The sequence below is a fragment of the Phascolarctos cinereus genome, unplaced genomic scaffold (assembly GCF_003287225.1).
Source record: "Phascolarctos cinereus isolate Bilbo 61053 unplaced genomic scaffold, phaCin_HiC Scaffold_726;HRSCAF=1367, whole genome shotgun sequence".
NCBI classification, from domain to species: Eukaryota; Metazoa; Chordata; class Mammalia; order Diprotodontia; family Phascolarctidae; genus Phascolarctos; species Phascolarctos cinereus.
The window spans coordinates 250941652-250954723 of record NW_027556098.1 but is presented as its reverse complement, the minus strand read 5'-3'; the positions used below and the strand labels follow the sequence as shown (position 1 = coordinate 250954723).

General features: G+C 40.4%; 1 long non-coding RNA gene across 5 annotated transcripts in view; it reads right to left on the bottom strand.

The window, feature by feature from the left end:
* LOC110215540 (uncharacterized) overlaps positions 1-13072 on the bottom strand; it is a 156761-nt gene that overhangs the window by 105561 nt on the left and 38128 nt on the right. The gene's annotated exons all lie outside the window — the stretch shown is intronic.

Genomic DNA, 13072 nt, shown 5'->3' with positions numbered 1-13072 from the left:
TTGAGGCCAAGAGATTTCATGCCAATATGTAGGCCTAATATGAAAATTTGAACCAGAGAGATCAACCATCTACCAAAAATTTCACATGAATCTCAGATTAAGAGATTCCTGAGCAAGGTCTTTTTACCTCCCTAGGGCAGTTTCCTCATCTTTAAAATGACTCCTACGTTTCCTTTCTACTCTAAATACTGTAATTCTCATTTTGAATAGAAATGTTCTTCCACCACTGACCATGGTTTAGGTAAGATCTTTATTTGGTGGATAAGAGACATAGAGGGGAGGCTAGAGATTATGTCTCCCCTAGGCTACTCAGATTAGGAAGGCGAAGGTAGGGGCCAGAGCATCCACTCAATAAGCATCTATTAAACGCCCTCCGTATACCAGCTAAGTGCTGGACATACAAAGAAAGGCAAGAGACAGCCCTTGAGGAGCTTATAGTCTAATGGAGGAAACAACATGCAAACAATTATGTGCAAACAAGCTATAAACAGGATCAGATCAAATTGTTCGTGGGAGTGTATACAAACACACAGAGGAAGGGAATCCCAAAAATTGGGCCTCTGGCTATTAAATTTCTGGTTAGAACCAAACATGGGTTGTGGTTGTGGTGGTGGCGGTTGTGGTGGTTGTAGTTGAGTCGTGTCCAACTCTGTGACCCCACTGTGGGGGTTTTTTGGCAAAGATACTGGAGTAATTTGCCATTTCCTTTTCCAGCTCATTTTACAGATGAGGAAACTGAGGCAAAACAGGGTTAAGTGACTTGCTCAGAGTCATACAGCTAATAAGTATCTCAGGCTGGATCTGAACTCAACCCAAGTTCAACATTTTCACACCATAAGGAAAATCATGACTATATCAATTCAAGCAAAAGGTCAAATCCTCAGAAGGAATGAGGCATCTTCTATGGGATCAATATAATCAGTCAATCAAGTATTAAGTGCATACTGTGTGCCAGGTACTATACTGGGGACACAGGTACAAAAATGAAGCAACCCCTACATGAGAGGAACTCGTATATTGGTAAAGACTTCCACTCTAAGCAGTAGGACCAGCAATTTCTGTTTTTCTTTGCCTAGTAATCCACTTGTTCGATTTTGTCAAAAGCAGGAAATGGAAGGTAAGTGGGTTGAGCAGCATTTCTGAAAGTCTTAAGTTTTTACTTCAAAATACTGGCTAGGGTAGAATTTTTTTTCAGGTCTACTAACTAAAGTTAAGCGGAATAAAATGTATCATTTCAAACATCTCACAACATTTTTGGTGTGGAATGTTTAATGAACTTTCTTTAGTAGGATGAGGAATTTGGACATGTCTGTTAGGCTAGAGAAGGCGTAAGCTTCCAAACCTGGGCCTGAGCTGAGGATCTGTGTAAACTGATAACTTGGGTGAGTGAGAGATAAACATTATCCTTTTACTAGCAGATAAGCTTCTCCATGTTACACCACACCTGTTCTCCCCCTTATCTGCTCAATGGAAGAGGGGAAAAGTCAGTTTATGTGCATACCCTTTGATCCAGCAATACCAGTACTAGGTCTGTATCCCAAAGAGATCATTAAAAAGGGAAAAGGACCCTCACGTACCAAAGTATTTATAGCAGCTCTTTTTGTGGTGGCAAAGAATTGGAAATTGAGGGGATGCCTATCAATTGGGGAATGGCTGAACAATTTGTGGTATATGATTATAATGGAATACTATCATTCCATAAGAAATGATGAGCAGGTAGATTTCAGAAAAACCTGGAAAGACTTACATGAACAAATGCTGAGTGAAGTGAGCAGAACCAGAACACTGTACACAGTAAAACCTTTGTGCAATGATCAACTATGAGAGACTTAGCTCTTCTCAGTAATACAATGATCTAAGACAATTTCAAAAGATTCATGATGGTAAAAGCTGTCCACATCCAGAGAAAGAACTACGGAGTCTGAATGCTGATCGAAGTATGCTATTTTCACTTTTTTTTTTCTTTCTCATGGTTTTCCCTCTTTGTTCTGATTCTTCTTTCACAACATAACTAAAGTGAAAATTTGTTTAACATGATTGTACATGTATAACCTATATCAGATTGCTTGCTGTCTTAGGGAGGGGAAAGGGAGAAGATTTTTGAACTCAAAATCTTAACAAAATGAATGTTGAAAACTATCTTTACATGTAATTGGAAAAAAATAGCATTAAGAGAAAAAAAGCATTTCAAAGTAAAAGAAAAGAAAAAAGTCAGTTTACCAAAACCAAGTACCCCACAGACAAAATCTTCCTTCCCACCCTTCTGGTGCCAAAAAAGAAAAAAATTTTGTTAAAAACTTGAGAATCCTGGGGGCAGCTAGGAGGTGCAGTGCATAGAGTACCAGCCCTGGAGTCAGGAAGACCTGAGTTCAAATCCAGCCTCAGACACGTAATACTTACTAGCTGTGTGACTACGGGCCAGTCACTTAATCCCAACTGCCTCACCAAAAAACAAAAACAAAACTTGAGAATCTTGCAAAAATGTAGATGAGCATTAATTCTACTTTAACACTAACAAAGAAACCCACTCACAGAGATATAGCAGGTAACCTATAAATGGTATAGCACATAGGTATCTTCTATACGGATGAAAATAGGTTCTTGCCGGCAAATCAGCTGTGAAAATACATTCAATCAATTGATAGTAGGTATTTAATGCCTACTATGTGTCAAGCTTTCATTCTTTTGAGGGATACAACATATATATATATATGTATATTTATACACATACACATATGTATATGTGTGTGTGTATGTGTGTGTGTGTGTGTAAATACAAGTTAATTTAAGGAGGGAGATCACTAGCAGTTTGGGGTGGGGTATTAATAAAGGCTTCCTGTCAAACATAGTGTTTGAGTTGAGTCCAGAAGTAAGGGATTCTACTAGGCTGAGATGAGGAGGCAGTATATTCCAGGAATGATGGACAGCTAGTGCAAAGGCATAAAGGTGGGAAATGAAGTCCCATGTTTGAAGAACTGAAAGGTCAGTTTCATTAGACTGGAAAGGTAGATTGTGGCCAAATTATAAAGGGCTTTAAAAGCCAAATGGAGGAGTCCATATGAAGTAGAGGATGAGTTGATTTCCCTCCCCACCCCACCTCCAGCCCAGAAGATGAAATCATAGAAGATAAAGGGATAGTTAATAAAGAAGGTGTTAATGTCTTATAGGAAGTACAAAGAATGATTTTCACTTTTTGGTCTCTTTTCAAAGAGAAAAGATGGAATTTTTTGATGGAATTACAGGGCAATTAGACAAAAATAAGCCATGCCTCTGCTAGGCTTTAGAAAGCAGTGAGTGAACAGCACTGACCTCTTTGGAGAAGAGAAAAACAACAGTTCAACTCCAAGGAAGGGAGAAAATAAGCATTTATATTGCACCTACTGTATATGGCATTGTGCTAAGCTTTTTTTTTTAAAGACTATCTCATTTGATCCTCACAGTTATTCAAGTTAGATGCTATTATTATCCCTGTTTTACAACTGAAGGAACCTAGAGCACACTGTGGGAGTTCATGTTAATTTTTTTTTACGTTGATATAGATCTAGATCAGGCCTGAGATATTTATGTATTGCAGGCCAACAGAAGAAAATTCTGATGAACAAGAAACCTCAGAATAATCAACTACATGTACTTAATCCAGGCAGCAAGGTGTTCCAAGTGGACAGAGCTCTTGGCCCAGAGTCAGGAAGAACTGAGTTCAAATCCAGCTTCAAAGCAGAATGTAGTTCTCTGCACATTTTAGATGTTTTAATAAATATACATTTGAATTTAACTCACAACCCAACTGGGAGGCAGAAAACACAAATAATATATAAATAGCTTATCTACTCAAACTTTATTGCCTGTAGGTGTCAAGTTGCATTAAAGTACCGGACTTATGAGTCAGGAAACCTGAGTTCAAATGCTATCTCAGATACTTACTATTGGTGTGACCCTGGCAAGTCACATCATTTCTGTCTGACTTAGTTTCCTCAACTGTAAGATAGAGATAATAAAGCACCCATCTCACATGGTTGTTGTGAGGATCAAATGAGATAATATTATGATGGGCTTAGCCTACCTGGTATACAGTAGCACTTAATAAATGCTTGTTCCCTTCCCCCTTAATCACTTTTAAGGAGCCCCATACCTCTTTGGGGCTTTTCTGAGTTTGTTAAATTTTTTTTTTAAGCTAGCATGCTTATCCTAGTAAGGAAAGTTCAGATCTCCATTTGGAATATCTTGTATGTTTCAAGGTTCCAGTGGAGAAATTTCAGGGACTCCAGATATGTCAGGGAGATAGAAGAATTTTTACCTGGGGTAGTCTGGTTTCTCAGGACTTCTTTGGGTACCAAGCTTTCTGCCTGACAGGCAAAACTGAAATTCCTTTTTTCCTCTTTCCTTTATTGTCTTTGGGCTGGGGCCAGCCTTCCCAAATACCAAGACAAGCTGTAACCTATAAGATGTTTGTAAACTGGTATTTATTTGTCACATTGAACAACCATATATTTGGGTGTGTGGTGGGTCTATCAGCTATGGTAAGCCTAGAATCTTGTGGAAAACTGGGACTAAGTATTGTACCACGTGAACTTTGCTTTGATTCTTCAGTAATAGACATTTGAGAAAACCCCAAAAAAAGACTATGGTTGAGCCTTCTCAAATCACTAGAAAGCTATGTTCTCTAAGGTATATAACTCTGCTCCTACCTACTCTTCCCACTAATATTGCGTGTAGTTGTGGAAGAGCGTACCATAGGTTGGTTGGTTGGTTTGGGAGGGAGATATTAATAACATAATCACTAGCATTTTTGTGGCAATTTAAGGTTTGCAAAGGCTCAACGTTATCTCCTTTGATTCTCTCAACAACCTTGTAAAATAGGTGCTATTATTATCCCCATTCTACAGAAGAGGAAACTGAGGCTGAGATAAGTAACTTGCCCAAGATCACACAGCTACAGTCTGAGGCAAAATTCAAACTCATGTTCCTGACTCTCTATCCAATGCACCAGTAGTGAGCTGCCTACAAAGCAATGATAACTCAATCCATGAGAGCCGATAAAATCACCACAAGCGATATGGAAGAATGGTTTTCAAAATTTTTGCTCTCAAAAACCCTTTACATTCTCAAAAATTATTGAGGCGTCCAAAGAGCTTTTATTTATATGGATTTTATCTATTGAAGTTTACTGTATTAGATAATAAAACTGGTAATTTTAAAAATATATTTATTTTAAAATACCAATAAATTCATTACATATTAACATAAATAACATATTTCTATGAAAAATAACTATTTTTTCCCAAAACAAATAAAAATGTAGTGAGACGAATGGCATTGTTTTAAGTATTTTTGCAAACTTCTTTCATGTCTGGCTTAATAGAAAACAGATGGATTCTCATATCTGCTTCTGCATTCAATCTGTTGCAATATGTTGTTCTGGTTGAAGTATATGAAGAAAATCCAGCCTCCCAAAGATATGTAGTTGGAAAAGGGAGGAGTGTTTTAATAGGCAAATAATATCTTAGTACTGTTATGAAAATGTTTTGACCTTGTGGACCTCTTGAAAGGGTCTCAGGGATTCCCAGGGGTCCGAGAACATTTTGAAAACCACTAGCATAAAGAGAAAAGAGAAGAACGTTTTGTTACTATTGTTCTTAAGATGCCATCTCAGTACATGCCTTTGCTTTCAGCTAATTGCGTTTGTTAGCTGACCTGTGGGGATTCAAGCTACAGTTTTTTAGAAGTACAAGACACACAGAGAACCTTGAATCTGAAGCGTTTGCCTCCCCTGAGAAACCAACCAACAAAAGGGACTGAACAGCTCCTCCAGAGGGGATGCTACATATATTTTGTCCTAGAATTAATAATAATAAGTAATAATCAGCATTTACAAAGTGCTTTAAGGTTTGCAAAGTGTTTTATACATATTATCTCACTCGATCCTCATAACAACCTTGTAAGGTAGGTGCTATTATTATTTCCATTTTACAGATAAAGAAACAGCCAGATAGAAGTCAAGTGACTTGCCCAGGGTCACACAGTTAATAAGTGTCTGAGGTGGGATTTGAACTCAGGTTTCCCCACTCAAAAGTCTCTCATTCTAACCCACTTAGAGGTAAAGAAGTTTTGAGTGTATATACCACTTGGATATTAGTTGTCTTCTTTGCCTTCCCAGTTGGGTTGTAGTTTAAATTCAAACAAATCTTAATTAAAGCATCTAATATATGTAACAAAAAAAACCCCAAAAAACTTTCATCCATAAAAATAAAGGTGACTGGCCTCCACTCTTGGTATTTCCTAACAAGAAGTTTTTTCTGAAGAAAGTACATTGTAAATCTTCAAAGTTCTACAGAAATATTAGCTGTTATTACCAGCATACCTTCGAGGGGTATTTTTAGCCCCATAATATTTATCACTGTGCCATGTACCCAGAAGCTCAATAAATATTCTTTGATAGTTGATTTACAAAATGAAATTGACTACAGCTCTCAGGTCAGATTGACAAACCTAGTGCTTCCTGACCTTTCCTTTTTCTATATCAGCTTGAGGGGTTTGGCCAGGATAGGAAAGTACAGCAAATGATCCCTTCCCACAGTAGGGAAGATGCTCTTCTTCCATTCTGAAGACCAGCTCATCATAGTATTAGTAGGAAGCAATGTAGACCCTAAAGTGCTGAATAAATGTCAGCTGTTGTTCTCCAAAAGGCCATGGAGTGAAATGTTCTAAGCAGGAAATGTCTCATACGTTTAAAACTTCATTGCTGGAACTGTTCCTTTGATTAGGAAGTCTGCATTTTAAGGCAAAATCACATCTGTGAAAAATAATGGGGGCAGCTACATGGCTCCGTGGATAGGTCACAGATCCTTGAGTCCAGAGAACCTGAGTTTAAATTCAGCCTCACATACTTACCAGCAGTGTGACCCTAGACAAGTCACTTAACCCTGACTGCCTCCCTCTTCCTCCCCACCCCCCAAAAAAAAAACGATGAGCAGCACCAAGGCAGAACACAGGAACAGGTACATTCCCTGGTTTCCAAAATCCAAACAAAGAAGTGTTTTTGACAAATATTTATTAGGCAAAACAATAAAAATTAAACAAAATTAAACTACTTTTTGTGTTTTATATTCACTGTGATAGGCTTGTGACTACAAACTTGAATAACACACAGTTCTTGCCTTCAAAACACATAACTTAAAAAAAACAACACATAACTTAATAAGTGAGATGGACTGGAGAATACCTAACTTACAGCTAAGCAAAAGGCACTTAGCAAAATCCTTGTTGTTGAGCTGTATTGTGACCTCACTGGGGGTTTTCTTGGCAGAGATACTGGAGCGGTTTGCCATTTCCTTCTCCAGCTCATTTTACAGATGAGGAAACTGAGGCAAACAGAGTGAAGTGACTTGACCAGGGTCACACAGATAGTACATGTCTAAAGCCAGATTTAAACTCAGGGAAATAAGTCCTCCTGACTCCAGGCCTAGCACTCTTTGCACTTTGACCACCTAATAATGTCCTATTAAATTCCTACTAGGTGCCAAATGAGCTAGGTGCTAGTCATTCAAACACAGAAATGAAACATCAAGGAAACAGTTAGATGGCACAGAGGATAAAGTGCTAGGGTCCATTGTTAAGAAGATATGAGCTCAAATTCAGTTTCAGTTACTTACTAGCTGTGTGACCTTGGGCAAGTCACTTAGCTGCTGTTTGCCTCAGTTTCCTCATATGTAAAATGGAGATAATAATAGTACCTACCTCTCAAGGTTTACAGGAAGAAATGAAATGACATTTGTAAAGGGTTTGGCACAGTGCCTCTCACATAATAAATATTATGTAAATTATTATTATCATATTATCTGCAAAATGGGGATAATAACAGCACCTACGTCATGGGGTCATTGTAAGGATTAAATGAGATCACATATGTACAGGGCTTTCAAACCTTAAAATACTATGTAAATGCTGGCTATTACTATAAAGCCCTATCTTTAAGGGGTCTGTATTGGAGGAGATATATGTATATATACAAACATAGATAAAATAAATATAATTTTTTTAGGGGGTAGGGCTAATTGAAACTATAAGGCACAGGAAATAGTTCATATAGAAGATGATACTTGAGTTGCGCTTTGCACAAAACTAGAGATTTTAAGGACAGCACTCCAGACATGGGGAAGCCTCCAGAGCAAAGACAAAGAGAAAGGAAAATATGTGAAGAACTCATTAAGATAATCAGAAGCCTAGACCAAAGAATGCATGAAAGGGAGTAATATATTAGGCTAGGTAGTGCAGTGAATAGAGTGCAGAGCCTGGAGTCAAGACTCATCTTCCTCAGTTCAAATCCCTGGCTCTGGGCAAGTCACTTAACCCTGTTTGCCTCTGTTTCCTCAATTGCAAAATGAGCTGGAGAAGGAAATGGAAAACCACTCCAGTATCTTTGCCCAGAAAATCCCATATGGAGTCATGGAGAGTTGGATATGACTGAAACAAATGAACAGCAACAAACAGGCCCAGAAAGATAGGTTCGAGCCAGGTTCTGAAGAGCTTTAAATGACACTTTATATGGCTACCTAGGGGTAATAAAGAAACAGTGGAATTTATTGGGGAGTGTGTGTGTGGGGGGGGTTGACACGGTTGGACCTATGTTTTGGGAAAAGCACTTTGGCAACTATGTGGAAGACAGACTGCTTTGGGAAGAAAACCAAGGCAAGGAAACCAATTAGGAGACTCCTGCAAATAGTCCAGGAGAGAGGTGATGAGGGTTTGAACCAGGAAGGTGACCCTTTGAGTAGATGGTGATGATGAGATCACTTTAAGATTTAAGACACTTTCCATGTTATTCAGTTGTTTTTCAGTCATGTGTCTGACTCTTTGTGACCCCAAACAGTTTTCTCAGTAGGACCAAACATGAGCTGTTGTTATTCAGGCATGTCCACCTTTTCTTGACCCCTATTTGAGTTTTTCTTGACAAAGACATTGGAGTAGTTTGCCATTTCCTTCTCCAGCTCCCTTTACAGTTGAGGAAACTGAGGCAAATAGGGTGAAGTGACTTGCCCAGAGTCACAGCTAGTAAGTCTAAGGCTGGATTTGAACTCAGAAAGATGAGTCTTCTTGACTCCAGGACCAACACACTATCCACTCTATTCATCAAACTTTCTGCATGTTATCTCATTTTATCCACAGAACAACTTGTGAGGTAGGTGCTGTGATTATCCCCCTTCTACAGATGAAGAAACTGAGGCTGAAAGAGGTCAAATTACTTGACCAGGGTCACACAGCTGGAAGGTGTCCAATTCAAATGCATGTTTTCTGGAATCCACACCCAGCATACTATCCACCCTGGAGAGAAACAAGGGAATGAGTAACAGAGAGGTTTTGGAAATAAAATCAATAATACTTAACAAACTCATTGGATGGGAAGTGGTGGGGGTATTGAGACAGGAGGAGGTAAGCATGATTCCATGCTTGGAACCTACATCAACGGAAATGTGGTGGTGTCTCCAACAAAGAAGTTTGGAGGCAAAGAGAATGAGTTCTACTTTAGGATATCTAAGGGACATACACTTCAGGATGTCCCACAGCTTAGGAGAAAGACTGGGGCCAGAGAGATGGCTCTGGGAATCACCTACACAGAGGGAAGTGATGAGGTCCCAATAGATGGAGAAGAGGGCTCTGGAGGGAACCTCGAGGTAGAGTCACAGGGCAATATAGATGTCAACCCAGCAAAGGCTTCTTAGAAGACTAAGTCAGATCAGAAAAGAAACTCAGGAGCAAAGTTCAAGAAAAGCCCACTGGATCCGGAAATTAAGAGTTCAGTGGCAATTTCAGGAAGAAAGGTTTCAATTGAGTGATGAAGTCAAAAGCCAGATTGTAAAGGGTTTAGAATTGAGATGAAGGGGAGGCAGGAGTGTAGGAAGCTTTTTGCAATCTGGCTATGAAAGAGAGGAGAGATATGAAACCAGAGCTTGAGGGGATGGGTAGGGCCAACTGAGGATGGGCAAGACCTGGGCATGTTTGTAAAAGGAAAAAACAGGAAGATTAGAGCCTGAAGGGGCTTCTGCTGAATGAGACAGGAAGGCTAGGATGAAGGGGTCCCACAAAAGAGCTTGCCATATTAAGAAGGAAACCGAGATCTTTTTGTTTTAAGATATTCCTGTTGGGAGAGGTTGCCTATATCTGTGGTAAATCATGGAATGCATCATTTGATGGTATCTGAAAATCGGAGATTGAGAAAGATCCATTTATTAGGGTGACTGAAAAATAATAAAGGATTTGACCAGATTTTTTCTTTTAATGTACCTTAATTGTCGGCTTTGATGGAGACTGGGTCTTCCGCAGTGCCCACAGGTAGAACAATCCCCACAGCAATTTCTTCATCATCATCATCATCATAGTTAGCATTTGCCAGACTGTGCTAAACCCTTTATAAAGACTATCTCCTTAGATCTCTCACAACCCTTGGGAAGAAGGTGCTATTTTTACTTCACAGATGAGGAAACTGAAACAACCAGAGGTGAAGTTGATGCGGTTTGGGGTTGCAACCCCAAAATGTCAGGGCATAGAGAGGCTTCAGCCCGGAATGAATTCATGCACTCAAACCTTCTTCCAGTCAAATGACAAGGTTTATAGTAACACCAATAGAAGCAAGCAGGGCTTCCTGGTGAACCTGCAACTTAAAAAGGACAGTGAAAGGATCAGGATGGGATTAAAGAGGGGTAAGTAGTCTGGGGTGGGCCAGGTGAAATAGTGAAAGGAATACCAAATAGTCTGGGGTGGGCTGGGTGGGTGGGTGGGGACAGTGAAAGGATAGTCCAATTAGCTAATTAAATGATCTAGGTAGGCTGGGGTGGGTCTGATGCCTTGGGCAGAGGCATCAGTGATCTGGGCTGCTGAAATGTGTGGGAAAATTCAGGGACTGGGTTATTTCTAGAGACATGGTCTTTTCCTTCTAGGGGTCCAGGTCCCACCACCCCATCAAAGAGACTTACCCAGGGTCAAACAGCTAGAAAGTGTGTGAGGCTGGAGGTCTTCCTGAAGAACTGAGCCCAAGTGATGAGGTCTAGAGGTTTAGGGGTGCTGGGACCCCAAAATCATGAGACATGGGTCCTGCCCGAAAGATTTTGACCCAAGACTTCATATTGGGCAGACTCTTAAGGAATCTGAGCATCTGTGAGCTATTGGCTAGACTGTAAGAATCTAAGCACCTTAATGGAGACAAGATGGACCTTATATACAGAAAGACCACAGAGGAATCAAGGAGTGGCCAAGTAGTTTGGGGTGAGTGGCCAGTAAACTGGGATGATCAGAATACCTGGTACCTGGACCACATGGCCAAGGGAGAGTGGAGCCAGCTAGGATTAAGGGTGGGAAATGGCCGGAGGCCATAGGGAGGTAAGACAATGGAGGGCTAGGCTAAGGGTAACCAGAAATTGGGAGATTGGGTGTAGCCACAATGAAAGGCTAGTTGATGGGATTATAGCCTCAGTCAAATGCCAGATATTTGGCTAAATGGGAAAGTCCACAGTTTTTCCTTTTTGGGGTCTAGATCCCATCCTCATCAAAGGGACGCTTTAACCGTGTGTCAATACTGCTGTTAGAATGAACTTGTATGGTAAGAACAGCCACAATAAGGGCTTGTTACTCTTTTCTGGTTCCTGATCTTAACAGGAGGTCAGTGTTTGGTTGCTGACCATTAGAGGGAGTTAGGTGGTGCAGTAGCCAGAGTGCTGGGCCTGGAGTCAAGAAATCCCGATTTCAAAACCACCCACCCTCTTAACAGCTAGGTGACCCTGAGCAAGTCTCCAAACCTGCCTCAGTTTCCTCATTTGTAAAATGGGCATAACAACCCCTATCTCCCAGGGTTGCTGTGAAGATCTAACCAGACAATATTTGATGAGTTCAGCATAGTCCCTGGTACATTTGTTGTTCCGTCTAGTCCGACTCTGTGACCCAACTGTCCACAGGGTTTTATTAGCAAAGATACTGGAGTGGTTTACCATTTCTTTCTCCAGTTTTATGTAGGCAGAGGTTAAGTGACTTTCCGACTCCAGGCCCAGTGTTCTATCCACTTGGCCACCTAGCTACCCCACCCTACACTGTAAGCCCCTAATAAATGCTTATTCCCTCCCCGCCCTGCTAAAAGACTAGGTAGGCAAACAGCCTTGTGTCCTTTACCTTTACTAAAGAAGTAAAGATACTATTGCACTAATTGTATCTGAAGGACTATCTCATCCAGTTGGAGGAGGTGTAGCTGCATACACTTTGGCTACAGAACTGACCTAATTAACACATTCAACTGATTGTCTTAACTGACAGGCTCTTCTCGACAAAGCATCATCCAGCATGGCTTTTTCCCTTCCATGCAATGCCCAAACAAGCCAAGAATAGGTGATTCATCAAATCTTTCTATTGTAAAGCATAAAGAGGCCACCTATTTCAGAAAGTAGTTTATCGGGGTGGAGCACCGAGAGTTAAGGGAAAGGGAGGAAAGGTAACTTTTTTACAAAGGGGAAAAAGAGGCAGCCAGATCAAACCGGCCTCCCAGAGGGGAGGGATGGAACTTAAAAGATAGTCATGCAATCCTACCAGTTTCACTCCCTTAATTACGTTTGCTGCTGTGAGAACTTGTGGTGAACGGAGGAAGAAAAAAAAGGGGGGAGGATATAATTAAATGGAATTCAGGTGCACACTCCATCAAATATTTTAAGTTGGCTCTACTTTAAAAACAAAAGGTTATGCGGTTGAATCTGCTCCAATTCGCTTTACCAAGAGGTTAATGACACAAGACTTCTCCAACCATTCACACATGTGATTGTTTCTCTTTTCAACACGGAGCCCGCGCACCCAGAGGGTCAGATGTCTAGCACTACTGACCACCGCTTTTCATACTAGTAATTGCCCTGACAAGTAATTCAACTCAACACTTATTAAGCACCTGCTTTATGCATTGAAAACGTCTAGTCAAACATGGGTGCCCTATAACCCAGTATCTTTTTTTTTAATCTTTAAATCCCTTAGGGCACATGAAATCTGTATTTGAAATCGACTTAGTGGGACACCCCCTCTCCCCCCGCCCCATGTCCCATGTTAATTC